This window comes from Delphinus delphis, chromosome 14 (genome assembly GCF_949987515.2).
Source record: "Delphinus delphis chromosome 14, mDelDel1.2, whole genome shotgun sequence".
Lineage (NCBI taxonomy): Eukaryota > Metazoa > Chordata > Mammalia > Artiodactyla > Delphinidae > Delphinus > Delphinus delphis.
In genome coordinates, this window is record NC_082696.1 from 30,969,416 (window position 1) to 30,984,037 (window position 14,622).

Consider the following 14,622-nt stretch of genomic DNA (forward strand, 5'->3'; position numbering starts at 1 on the left):
TTCCCAGCATCTAGTGGACAGGGCAGGGATGCTGGTAAACATCCCACAATGCAAAAGACAGGCCCCACAGCAAAGAATCACCTGGCCCTAATGTCAGTGGTGCTGAGGCTAAGAAGCCATGGTCTAGGCCACCCTAAGATGCATCTTGGAATTAGGACCATATTTTAATCACCCCTGGAGGGGAAGAATCTTGCAGAGCAACCTCTTTTTTCCTGTCACCGTAGATCTGAGTAATTAGGCTCCTCCTTAGTGAAGTCTCAGAATTCTGGGTGTTCATCTAAGCTGCTTTCAAGTGGCCAGCACTTTGGAGGTTTACCCATTAACTCTGAAATCCTAAAGAGCTCTGTTTTTTCTTTCTTTCCTTTTTTAAACTCTGATTTTTCTTCTTGGACCATTTACAGGACTCTGGGTGAAACCTAATTCTTTCCATTAACTTTCAGGTTTTAGTTTCAGTGGGTTTTTTTCTTTTCTTCTGTTTTCAACATTAAGAAATATTTCTTAGTCACGGAAAGATGAGAATAAAATATTTTAAGGAGCTTTGTACAGTACGGGGTCTCTAAGGGAATAATAACTGTGCCTTTCACAGTTGTACTCCCATTCCTTTCTGTTGCCTCAGTATACAGTGTGTATTTTTATTTCACTCCAAACTGAGAGTTGTTTTCTCTTCCACCCACAATGGTGCTGACTGCTAATGGGCTTATTAACTAAGGCGGCTTGCATCATTGCCACCCGGAGCCGTTAGCATGTGTTGTGAGTCAGGGATGCAGAGAATGGCTCCTGGAGAAGGAAAGGAAGAAGATCCAAATTGAAACATCAACATCACAACGACCTCAGGGGTACTGTTCTGGATTCCACAGTCTAACTAACTGGAGATATTTTGGTATTACAGAGCGACAGGAAGTAGATTTAGCTCCTAACAAGAGAGACGTTAATAACCTGAGATATATGACAAGGGACTAGAAATGTCTTGGCTTAATAAAATATTCCCTGATTGCAAAAATTCTGCTGCAAATGGTCTGCGTGACATTTACCCTGAGAACAAATGAAGATGGACTTTTTATTAATGAAGATGAGTACCAATAATATCCAAAACTTCCTCCCCTCTCCTCCACTATTTAGGAGCTCAGCAAATTACTTAATCTCTTTAAGCCTCAGAGTCCTCATTTTTTAAATGGGGCTGATGATAGTACATATTCCACTAGATTATTATAAGGATTAAATGAGGTAATGAGTGTAAATAGGCAGATTACCATGCCTAATACATATAATAACTATTATTACCATTGGTATTACCAATCCCAGTTAGTTCTGCACATTCTTCCTACCCCTAGAAAAATCTGAAAGATAATCATTAAGACTGAATATAAAATATAATTAAATAATGTGGAATTTTTTTATTTTCTGAAAACTTTCCTAGGGCATATTTTATTACCTGAGGTAAAGGAAACTGCTTCTCTACCAAATGTATTTTGAAACAAGACAGGAAGACAACCCACTGATTGGAATTAATGTGCTGTCTCTCCTTTCGCTAATTTGACTGTCTTGTCGTTTGATAGGTTATAAACCCTTCAGCATTAGGATAATCTGAAACTCTCAGAGTAAAATCTAGAACAAACTGCAGATATGAGGACATCAATAGTTGGTTGTGTTTGTGTTAGCAGAAAAGAGGGAAACACTATCTGACCATATTATCTCTAATTTTAAATTTACAGATTCATGCGTCATACACATGAACATACTAGGTGTTGTGTTGTTAGTGTCCCCAGGGAAGGAAAGGCGTTTTTGCTCATCTTTGTGTTTCTGGAACCTAATTTTACACCTACCAGATAGAAGTTTCTTGCTACTTGTTGCGAGAACAAAATAAATAGTTTCTAAATGTTCAATGCTCATGACAAGTCTCACATGACCTGTGTGAACTATTAAATCAAAACCTCATGAAAACACCATAGCCTGAGTTTTAAAGCAAAGACTTAATATGTTGTTTCATATCTCTGGTTTTATCACACACAAAAAATTTAAGTCGAAATGGGGTAGAATGAAACCAAATATTCTACTTATAAAGTATGTCTAATGGTCTGAATGGGACTAAGGACAGTGTGTTGTCATGGTGACAGGATGTGGGGTTGTTAAGCCCAAAGACAGTGACAGTATATAAAAGGAGATTATTTGGAGAAATATTCAATTATTCTTTTCTTATTCAAAGGTCCTAACAACCACCATCCAAGGATGATGACAATGTGGCAAAGTAGCCAGGGATTTAAATTAGAGGCTGTGCACTATGAACTCCAATGTAACAACTGAAGAGGACTGAGACATTCACACAATAGGCACTTAATGAGTGCCCCTGTGTGCCAGGCACTTTGAGGCTTGGGACTAAATAGCTAGGATTCTCTGTTAATGTAGACTTACTGGTATTGGTAAGGGGATGTCTAAGTCCATTTGGGCTGCAGACTGGGTGGCTTAAAAATAAGAGAAGTTTATTGCTCACAGTTTTGGAGGCTGGAAACCCAAGATCAAGGTTCTAGCATGGTCGGGTGAAGGTCCTTTTGCAGACTGCAGGTTTCCCATTGTACCTTCATATGGCAGAAGAATGGGCAAAGGATCCCTCTGGAGTCTCTTTTATAAGGGAACTAATCCCATTCATGAGAGCTCCACCTTCATGACCTAATTACCTCTCAAAGGCCTCACCTCTTAAGAGCATCACCTTAGGGGTCAAGATATCAACATATAAATTTGGGGGGTACACAAACATTCAGATCATATAGCAGGGGGTAATGTTAGAAAGTTACCTGGTTTCTTTGAACCTCAGTTTCCTTATTCGTTATATCATTATACACACAGAGAATATTGTCAGAATCCATTCAGGTCCCTACAGACTCCCTTTGTCCCTGGAATCCAGTCGTCTTCAGAGGCTACGCCATTCATTTGGCATGTGTTACCTGTGGCCTTGAACATTATAAGAATCACATCATAATCATGAAATAACACGGGCTGCATGAAGTAGCTCTAGTCCATAGCTTGTTTAATTCTTATAACCAAGAAGCTAAATATACAGATATGAGGGAGGAGGAAGATGGGAGGACTCACAAAATAGAGGGCTAGTCATATGGAAGTACAATGAAGAAGGCAGGGGAGGTAAAGCAGGAAGGTGAAAGGAATGAATTCAAAAATGGCAGTGGCTGATTTAAAGGAATGAGGTGGAGAAGAACCACTCTCCAACACAGCCTAGCTTTGTATTTATGCCTTCTGTCCATTTTGTGTTCTACCTTTCTTTCTCTTCTTTCTTCTCACTGTATTCTTCTTTAATAAGTTTTTTATTTAAAAATAATTGTCAATTTACAGAAAAGTTGCAAAGATAGTACAGAGAGTTCCCATACACCTGTATTAGCCTGCTAAGGCTGCCACAACAAGATACCACAGACTGGGTGGCATAAACAACATTTATTTTCTCACAGTTCTGTAGGCTAGAAGTCCAAGATCAAGGTGCCATCAGACTTGGTTTCTGGTGAGGCCTCTCTTCCTGGTTTGTAGACAGCCACCTTCTCATTGTATCCTCCATGGTATTTTTGTATTCACCGAGAGAGAGAGAGAGAGAGAGAGAGAGAGAAGAGATCTGGTGTTTCTTCTTCTTCTAACAAGGACACCAGTCCCATCAGATTAGGGTACCACATTTATGACCTCATTTCACCTTAATGGTCTCCCTAAAGACCCTATCTCCAAATGCAGTCACATTGGGGGTTAGGGCTTCAATGTAAGACTTGAGGGTAGAAGACACAATTCATAATCCACAGTAATTCTTCTCACCAAATTTCCTACTTTTCTTATCCAAAGACTATAGTTCACTGACCCGTGACCCCTCTTTTGGACAGCTGGACAAAGAAAGGATAGGAGAAAAACCTACACACTCCCTTTTAAGGAAATCTTTAAGAAGATTTCCTTTTGGTTGAGCAGTTATGTGCCCAGCTTAAAATCACGATTTTCTTATTAAAGGAAAGGGGAGAGTAAATCTTGTTAGGTAGCCAATGCCTGCCACAATGTCTAATATATTTTGGTGTTTGGTGACTCCTAGTTCCTCTGAAAGCAAGAATGCATCTGAACCACATGTGTACAGCTGAATTTAAAAACCATTATTTGTAAGAGGAAAGTGAGGGTAGGCAAAAAATTCAAAGATGGTTGAGTTCAGGATAGGCAAAACTAGGAGGTTCGGAGACCCATGAGGAGATAATAATAGGTTGGAAGAGAATAATGTGAAAATTTTCATTTTAAGAGGTTTATGGGGCCCAGGTTCTTGGGGCCAGGGAATTAAAGATGGGGGATGTAATGAAAATTGTTGGACATTACTGAGAGCAGTACATATAAATGCTTCATTATCTGGTTTGCATTAAATGCTGGGACAAGTTTTATATGCTCTGCATTCAAATTCAGTAAGACAGACACTTGATCCCGGAGGAATCTGAATCCAAGGAATTGCTTCTCTGTAATACTTTATTAGCTGTTGAAGCCTGAGACAAAGCCCTCCACTCCTAATTCAATGTCAATTATTCTCCTTAAGTTATCAAAATGGCAGAAGGATAGTTTGCTTTCCCAGTGGCATTAAAAACCTCTTTCTGCTCATTAGGAATCTGCCTTTGTTTCAAGAAGGAGAGATTCTACATCTTGACGTGGGAAGTTCATGGCTCTGGATGGAAGAAAAGGCATCACTGAATAACAAAATATTTCATAAATTTAAATTTAGAAGTATAACCTTCTGAGTAATTTTTTTCCTAGAAATCATGAAGCTCTTGATTGCTGTAAAACAATTTGAGAGCAGTCAGAGCAGAGTAGATCTACCTAAGCACCATTAAATATGCTCGTTTTATTTCCTTTCTGTCCTTTATGCTCTACTTACTATAAACATCTTTAAATTATTCATTACATTTCAGGGAAATCACTCAAAAGGACTGTCTTTGGATTACCACTCATACTAAACTAAGTGGTCCCTCATCTCCCAACTTTGTTTACTGACCATTCAGAAGCCCCTACCACATCCAGCGGCCTCCCTCTCTACCACATGCCTCACCACCAATTTCAACAACTTTCATACCCATGTTGAAATTTTACCACTCAGTTTTCTCAGCTTCTGGACTTTATCAGTAAAATGAGAGTAGTCACAAAGCCAAAGAAATTAATAAAATTAATAAATTAGAAAGCAAACAGAAAAGTAAAATTAATAAATAGAATCAGAGCTTTTTCTTCCAAAAAGACAATGAAAAAGAAAAAAGATAGCTAAGATTAACCAAGGAAAAGAGATAAAACAAAAAAGGAAAAACTATCAATGAGAAAGACAGTAAATCCACAAATAAGGATACATTTGAAAGGTCATAATAAAGTATCATGCGCAGCTTTTTGCCAACAAATTTGAAGATCTAGGTGAAATTGCTGATTTTCTAGAAAAATAAATTTTAAAAACTGATTCAAGAATAAATAGAAAACTAGAATATACTAATAGTCACTGAAAAAAAAATTTTAACTTATCAAAGACCTATTTTTAAAAAATGTGTCCTACTCAAAGAACAGATGGCTCCTGTGTTATTTAAATTTTTGCTGAACATGCAAAGATGGAAACCTTTCCAGTTCATTTTGGAAAACTAGCATGTCTCTTATACTAAATCCGATATAGATAGACAGCACAAGAAGTAAAACATAGATCACTTTCATTTACGAATATGGCACTTTCTTAAACAAGTTTTGGAGAGAATCTCTGTGCCAAACAACCCCAGATTTCTTCCTCTTCCCTCATAAATCCTCTGTTCCCATGCTGGGGTATGATGAAAGGTTAAAAGAAGAGCAGAAAGTGGAATTTGGAACTTCAGGAAAGACAAAGGCAGATGGTAAAATGTAGTTTAAATAAATTCTGAGGTGTTTGCAAATGACTTGCAAATTATCACAGCCAAGCTTTCAAATTTAAAGTGTTTTGTGATTGATTAGCTCACAAAGCAAATACTGATGATTAGCAGTTCATCTAGATTCTAGAGGTTGCAACCGAGAGACCCAGGTCCTTCAGGAACAAATGCGCTCTACTTTAGCTCATGCGCCATTTGCATGTGATGGATTTCTATGTCTGAGTCCCAATCTTGGGATCAGCACATCACCGTAGTCAAGTCAGTGACCATTCCTTAACTTTACCCAAGACAACCTATTTTTTCTGGATCATGTTCAAAAAAAGTGATCCAAGGAGGAGTGGATAGCAATACGAACCCAGAAGTATTTCTTAATAGTTGGCTCAAAAGTGAAATTGTGAAATTCAGGTGGGAAAGCATTAGAAATCAGACACACACACACACACACACACACACACATACACACACACACACTCTCCAACTCATGCCATGGCTAAGATGTCCTGAACAGAAGACACTGTTAGAAGCCCACTAGGTTGCTACAACAACCCCTCCCATATCACATGCTCTCTTGTAATATAACCTGGTCATTCCCCCATCAAAAAGTGGAGTCTAGGGACTTCCCTTATGTTGCAGTCGTTAAGAATCCACCTGCCATTGCAGGGGACACGGGTTCAATCCATGGTCCAGGAAGATCCCACATGCCACAAAGCAACTAAGCCCATACACCACAACTACTGACCCCGTGCTCTAGAGCCTGCAAGGCACAACTACTGAGTCCACGTGCCACAACTACTGAAGCCCACGAGCCTAGAGCCCATGTTCTGCAACAAGAGAAGCCGCTGCAATGAGAAGCCCGCACACCGCAATGAAGGGTAGGCCCCGCTCACCGCAACTAGAGAAATCCCACATGCAGAAACGAAGACCCAATGCAGCCAAAAATAAATTAATTAAATAAATAAATTAAATAAATTTTTTTAAAAAAGTGGAGTCTATTTACCCTCCCCTTAAATCCGAGCTAACCCCATGACTTATTTCTTTGTAAATTTTTTATTTTTAAATAATTTTTATTTGTAGAAGAGTTGCAAACATAATATGATGGGGTCCTGTGTACCCTTCACCCAGCTTCCCATAACGTTAACATCTTGCATAACCAGGATACATTTCTGTGATATATTTTGATCAATGTAATTCAGTGGTTTGTGTGTAACTTCTTAGACTAGGTTTGGAATGCTCTTTCTCAGAGCCCAATGTCCACTCGATAAAAAACCAGACAGCTATGTGAGAGACCCGTTTAGAGAAGAACCAAGGCCCCAGCCAAAAATCCCAACTGAGTTCCCGGCTGGCCCCTGGCACCAACAGCCAGCAACATGAGGGAGGCCATTACGGCCCTTCCAGCCATCTCAGCACTTCAGCTGACCCCTCCAGAGTGCAGGAGAACCATCTGGTCAACCCACAGAATTGTGAGACATAATAAATTGTTATTGCTCCAAGCCTCTAAGTTTGGACGTAATTTATTATGCACCAATACATAACTGAAACACCAACTTTAACTAGTTTGACATTTGTACTGAGGACTAAATAAAGCTAATCCAGGCAAGCTGGATCCAAGAAAGAAGAGAAAATGATACAAATAAAAAAGTTTGGATAAGCAGTATTCTATCCCTTTAATTCAAGCATGCTAGTCTTTTTTATTATCAGATTAAATATAAAGCCAAGGTGTTTTTAAGTGATAAACCTCAGCTTTGGCGATGGGAGACTCAAAGACCAACCTGACTAGGGGAGAAAAGCTGGTAAGAAGCCTTATAAATTCTGATTTGAATTAAATAATGTACATGTTTACCTATTCAAAAAGTATATTTAAAAAAAGAATCTGCACACATCTGAACTAATTTGGTTAGTCACACATTTCCTCTAAGCTTAGCAATGAAATTAGCAGTTACAAAAATGACAAATAAGTAGGACCATTTGTGAATTTTTTCTCAATTACCTAGATCAGAAACCAGCAAACTTTTTCTGTCAAGAGTCAGATAATTTAGGGCTGCCATGGTGGCGCAGTGGTTGAGAGTCCGCCTGCCAATGCAGAGGACACGGGTTCGTGCCCCGATCCGGGAGGATCCCACATTCCACGGAGCGGCTGGGCCCGTGAGCCATGGCCGCTGAGCCTGCGCATCCGGAGCCTGTGCTCCGCAACGGGAGAGGCCACAGCGGTGAGAGACCCGCGTACGGCAAAAAAAAAAAAAAAAAAAAGAGTCAGATAATTTCGGGCTTGCAGGCAAAGAAACAAAATCAACGATACTATATGGAAACATTTAAAAAAAGAGATTTTTTTATTGATAAAAGTCAAGGTATTTTAATAACAATTGAGTAAAATTTTTTGTAGTATGGGTCTATTAATGAGAAGAATAGAATTCTCTTTTGTGGGACATAATAATTTCTTTATTCAGAGTTCAAATGTAAAAACCGTCCTTAGCTCATGGATAGTAAAAAAAAAAAGGTAGCAGGCCAGATTTCGTGCAGTCTGTAATTTTCCACCCTCTGCCCCTTCGGGCGAAGCAATTTTGCCATGGGTTCTGAGCAGTCCTGCACGTCCTTGCTTGGTATGCCAAGATTGCAAGACCCTGACAGATATTTACTAGGCCTTTTTCAGGATGGTGTTTGTAGGAAACAAACTTGAGGGATGAGGTACATCTCCCCAAGACTAAGAGTAGGCTCACTCTAAAAGTGAAAGATTCCCCGAGATCAGTGTTCTCCTGTAATGCAACTCAGTGCGTCTACAGGTATCCATCAAGGGCTCTTTGTATAGTGCCTGGACTTGGGGGCCATGGGAAACTGATGCAAATGAACATGAAAGTCTATGTACTGCTTTTGCTATGAGTGGTAATATTCTTTATCTCTGACCCCAGAATCGGCGAGCAGGGGTTACTCTTTGTTGCGGTGCTTCTCACTGCAGTGGCTTCTCTTGTTGTGGGGCATAGGCTCTAGGCGGGCGGGCTTCAGGAGCTGTGGCACGCAGGCTCAGCAGTTGTGGCTCGCGGGCTCTAGAGAACAGGCTCATTAGTAGTGGTGCACGGGCTTAGCTGTTCCGCGGCATGTGGGATCTTCCCAGACCAGGGATCGAACCCACGTCCCCTCCATTGGCAGGCGGACTCCTAACGCCTGTGCCACCAGGGAAGTCCCTGTAGGCATATTTTTAAATCATTTATTGTTTCATGATTTAGGTTGGATAATCCAGCAAGTTTAAATCTATTGACCCTGAAGAACTGGCACAACACAGGAAAAAGATGATGTTTTTCTTTGTGTGTAATAATATGTATTATATCTATGGGTTTTTTTTTAGTATGTACACACTGGTGATTGGCATTGGAAATTCTGTACTTCTTTCCATGTTGTAATTATAAGATGGGAGTTACTGGGTTAAGAGGTCATGTAACAATATAGTGTAGGGAGCAAGTGTGCTGGCAACTTTGCAAGACTTGAAGAGGAGCTTGAATAAAATTCATCAGTGCCGAAGGACAGGGTGGAGAGGAGAAATAACCTAGCAGTTCTCCAGAAAAGGGGTATAAACGTCAGGCCAAACCATCCCTCCTACATTAGGCTAAGGTAAGGCTGGTCGTGTTCAGCCTGCAAATCCTATCTGATAAAAGAGTCTAAAAATTTTGCTGAAGTAGTGCCTTTCTTTTACAAGTTTTTTCTGTAAATCTTTTTTTGCAAGAAAAAACAACGTTGCAGCCAGGAAAGCTCTGGCAGGAAAACACGTGGGACTGTGACGCCTGGAAATATCTGGAACCTTAGAAAAATACTGCTCCTATTAGGCTGGTATGCTATTAAGGAAGGGAACTAGCAGTTTTTATTTTAAAATGCAGTGTTTTTATTCTAATTTCAAGTGGCAATTTAGAAAAAAACACTACACTTAATATTATTCACTATGGGATAAATTTTTCCAACTTATGAATATTTTGCATTCTTTTACAAAAACTTTATTCTTTGGGGGAGAAGAGATACATATTCATTGTGTGTAGTAAATTCAATTATAGAAAAGTACAAAGAAGAAAGCAAAAATCATGAAAATGCTATCACTTAGAGAGAGATTATTATGGATAATACTTGATACCTGCACTACTTCCAAGTATCTCTCTAGGGGTTAGTGTGTGTGTGTGTGTGTGTGTGTGTGTGTGTGTGTGTGTGTCTGTGTGTGTATACATATGTCTTCTAAGTATATATACATATATATGCAATTTTGTATGGTATGTGATATGGGCATCTTTCTGTGTCAATAAATTTAAATGCACACCCTTATTTACTCAAAAAACATGCCTAAAGAATAATATGAAGATGCAACTTTAGAGAAAAAGAAATCCTTAAAATAAATTCTTTAAAACGATTTTTAGAAATTACTAACAGAAATTGTTCTCATGTCTACATGTATGCATACATATATATATATACATATATATATTTGTTTGGCTATTTGGTTTTTTTAATTGTGCTTTTTTATTTTTCAAAATATTTTTGTATTTAAATTCAAAAAGTTCAAGCCTCATCTGATGCTGACCTCTAACCCCCTGGTTTCCCTTCCTGAAGGCAAAAAAAGTCATCACTTACTTACCTGTGTATCCTTTTAGAGATAGTTTACAAAAGTTGAGCAAATTCATATATTGCAAAAATATAAATTTATGCAAACACAAATACATATAAATTCCAAAACATTATTTTTCTCCTTTTACATAATTGATAGCACATTATATATACTGCTCTGTACCTATTTTAAACAATATATCTTTGATATCACTTTTTCTCTTTCTAGATGATTTTTTCCATTTTTTTTAATACTTCCATGGTATTACATTATATCACTCTAAGTTATTTAACTAGTTTTATGTACCTAGCCATATAGATTGTTTCCAATCTTTTGCTATGGCAAACAAAACTGAAAGTAATAAACTTGTGAAAATATAATTTCAATGAGTATAATTATATTTGTAAGCTCAATTCCCATAAATGGAATTGCTAGAACCATATGACCCAGTAATCCCACTACTGGGCATATACCCTGAGAAAACCATAATTCAAAAAGAGACATGTAACCCAACGTTCATTGCAGCATTATTTACAATAGTTAGGACATGGAAGCAACATAAATGTCCATCGACAGATGAATGGATAAAGAAGATGTGGTACATATATTCAAAGGAATATTACTCAGCCATAAAAAGGAATGGAATTGGGTCATTTGTAGAGACGTGGATTGACCTAGAGTCTGTCATGCAGAGTGAAGTAAGTCAGAAAGAGAAAAACAAATACTGAATATTAACACATATATATGGAATCTAGAAAAATGGTACTGATGAACTTATTTGCAGGGCAGGAAAAGAGATGCAGACGTAGAAAACAGACTTGTGGACACAGGGGGGAAAGGGAGAGTGGGACAAATTGAGAGAGTAGCATTGACATATATACACTATTACATATAAAATAGATAGCTAGTGTATCTAGCTAGTGAACCTGCAGTATAGCACAGGGAGCTCAGCTTTGTGCTCTATGGTGACCTAGATGGGTGGGATGGGAGTGGGGGAGGTCCAAGAGGGAGGGGATATATGTATACATATAGCTGATTCACTTTGTTATACAGCAGAAACTAACACGACATTGTAAAGCAATTATACTCCAATAAAAAATGATGGTTCCACATGACCCTTCATAAAAGTTGTACCAATTAAATAACCATCAGTAACATATGATAATGTCATTTCTCCACACCTGCCAGAATAGTGTTATCAAATAGTTTCGTCTTTGCAATCTGATGGAAGAAAAATAGTGTAAAGTAGTGTAATTTTCGTTTTCATTTATCTTATTATGAGTGAAGGTAAGCCTCTTTTATATTTAAGATCTATTTTTATTTCCTTTCCTGTGAATTGTCTGTTTGTGGCATTTGCTTCTTTTTCTATTCAATTGTTATTTTCTTATTGATTTGAAGAACTTCTTGTTTATTAGGAAAAGTAGCCCTTTGTGATATGAATGATAAACATACTGGTTTTTAAACAATAAAAGAAAAAGTATAAAAAATGTTCAATCAAACAAGGTATGCAAAGATTGGTGTGGGTTCATTTTGTGGCTCAGCAGTACAAATGAAATATTTATTGGAATTTAAGGATTAAAGTTGTGTTACTCTAGTCTCACTCTACTCATATGCAAACTAGTTTAAGCAAAAAAAGAAAAAAAAAAGCTATTTTATGTAAGAATTCCAGAGGTGGGCAGCTTCAGAAGCAATTCATTCTCATCAGCACCCAGGTTCCTTCTGTCTATCTAATATTCTTCTCCATACATCATAATAAAGCTCGTTCCTTTTGCAGTTGTGAGGTGGCCACCAGTAGCAATCACATTTAACTTTATGGAAATATATTTAACAACTTAGAGGAAGCTGATAAATTTCTTGGAAAACACAACTTACTGAAACTGACACAAGAATATATAGAAAATCTAAAGAGTTGTCTATTGTTTTTAAAAAGTGAATATGCAGGGCTTCCCTGGTGGCGCAGTGGTTGAGAGTCCGCCTGCTGATGCAGGGGACACGGGTTCGTGCCCCGGTCCGGGAAGATCCCACATGCCGCGGAGAGGCTGGGCCCGTGAGCCATGGCCGCTGAGCCTGCGCATCCAGAACTTGTGCTCCGCAACGGGAGAGGCCACAACAGTGAGAGGCCCGCATACCGCAAAAAAATATATATATTTTTTTTTTTAATTTTTTAATCTATTACTGCATTACCTGAGTAAAAACCATGTGGCAAAATTAGCTGAATCATGCAGATTTATATTCCATGGAAAAGGAGGCCAGATCGGCATTAGAATCTTTGTACATGAAAATTTTTTACTGATTTTTTGTTTTTACAATTTTGAGCACACTAGATCAGCAATACTCCTTTCTCTTACTTCATTTTTCAAAGGGGGAAAAAACCCCGTTTTTCCCTCCAAAGACTACTTACTAAAAATCTCATGGACCAGTTTAGAAAAGAGGCTAATGTTCATGAACAGCTCTTTGCACAATTTCTTCATTGTACAGTGTACAATGATGTAATTCTAGGAAATAAAAGATAAAAGACCTTGGTGTTTCGAAAATGGCCACACCTAGTTTGTCTTAATGCTGAAATGATGTTATTTATTCATATGAATGAATCATCATTGCAGAGCTTCTGCTATTCTCTGCCCATGTTCATTTCTTGTTGTTAATTTCTAGTGTCTGAAAATTAGGTAATAAATCAAAAATAACTAGAGGCCCTCCTACCAGGAACGCTTTTTGTTTTTAAATGGTAGCAAAATACTGACACCCCAGTCACTTAGCTGCAATAGCATAAGGAGAAAACACATCCACTCGCCCATGTCACACTCCCCCTGAATTGTTTCCCACTGTGACACAGCTCAGCCTGCCAAGGTTCAGGACTATGAAACTCATTTCACATTTCATTCCTCCCCTCTGTTCAGCACTCCCTTCAGATTCCTGAAAGCAAGAAACCTGCCACAACTGATCCCATTCTAAACATATTTTTTCAAGCAAGTAGACTCTATATTTAGAGAGCATTTGAAAATTGAAATCATCACCCTAAATCACAGATAGCTTTTCCTCTCAGGCCCCCTTAACTATGGTAGGTTATTTTCAAGAGCAGCACAAAGCCTGTAAGACAAAACAAAGAGGACATGGTATTTGGAGTGGAAAGAGGAGATTAACAAGGAGATAGAACGAACCAATGAAATGTAAAAGGTAGGGCGATCCGGCAACTAAATCAGTGGCAGATCAAGCAAATCTCCCTCCAGACCCACATTATAGGACACAACTGCGTGAGATCAAAACCCCCTGAATTTAGGGGATGGCAACTTTGCAGTATATCTTGCCTTTAGCACACATCAAGCATTGTGCATTCTTCAGGGCATTTCACTGGAACCAAACAGGATTCTATTCCTAAGGATATTTTACAGTAGCCACTGAAAAGAGCTGGTGATTGTTTGTATATCAGTGAGCTCACTCTGAATTCTTAGAGTCCTGACTCTCTATCATCTTATTTAGATAGAAAAAACATTTAGAGAGAAATACAGTATGTGCTTCTTTACCTGGAATTAAAATACCCAGAAAAGCAAAATAAGTTGAGTGGCAAAAACAACGATAACTGATTATTTACAATGATTACCAAAGGTACTAGTGAGAATTTAAAATGCTTTCTGATCATTGAAAAATTAAATTATGAGCACTATAATTTTAGTGTGAAGAGTTGATTTATTATATTTAGATTCTCTGAAATTGGCCATTCATTTATTCAGTCAACAAATATTTATTCAACATCTACCAATTCTTGTTTCAATGAGGGGCAATGGACAGAATCACCCAAAAAGTGGAATCAAGATTAAGAACCCTGTAGGAGTTAACCAGATAGAGTAAGACAACAGAAGGAATTTGGTCTGCAAGTCCGACTGAATGAAGCAGGTTGCAGACCTTCTCGCATCTTTTCTTTGCACACTATTCTCAGAAATGTCTTCCCTAGATTGCTGTCTTGTCCCATTCATTTTGAATGACTTCCTAGCCACCTACACCTGATAAAATCCAAACCTTTCTTTAATGTGCACTTCACTTACAGAAGATACTCATTCTATATTTGTTGAATTGAGTATATAAGAACATAAAATATTCTTCATAGCACATTTATCAGTTAGAAAAATTCAAAAAATCATTCACGTAAGACCAGGACATTTCACCTCT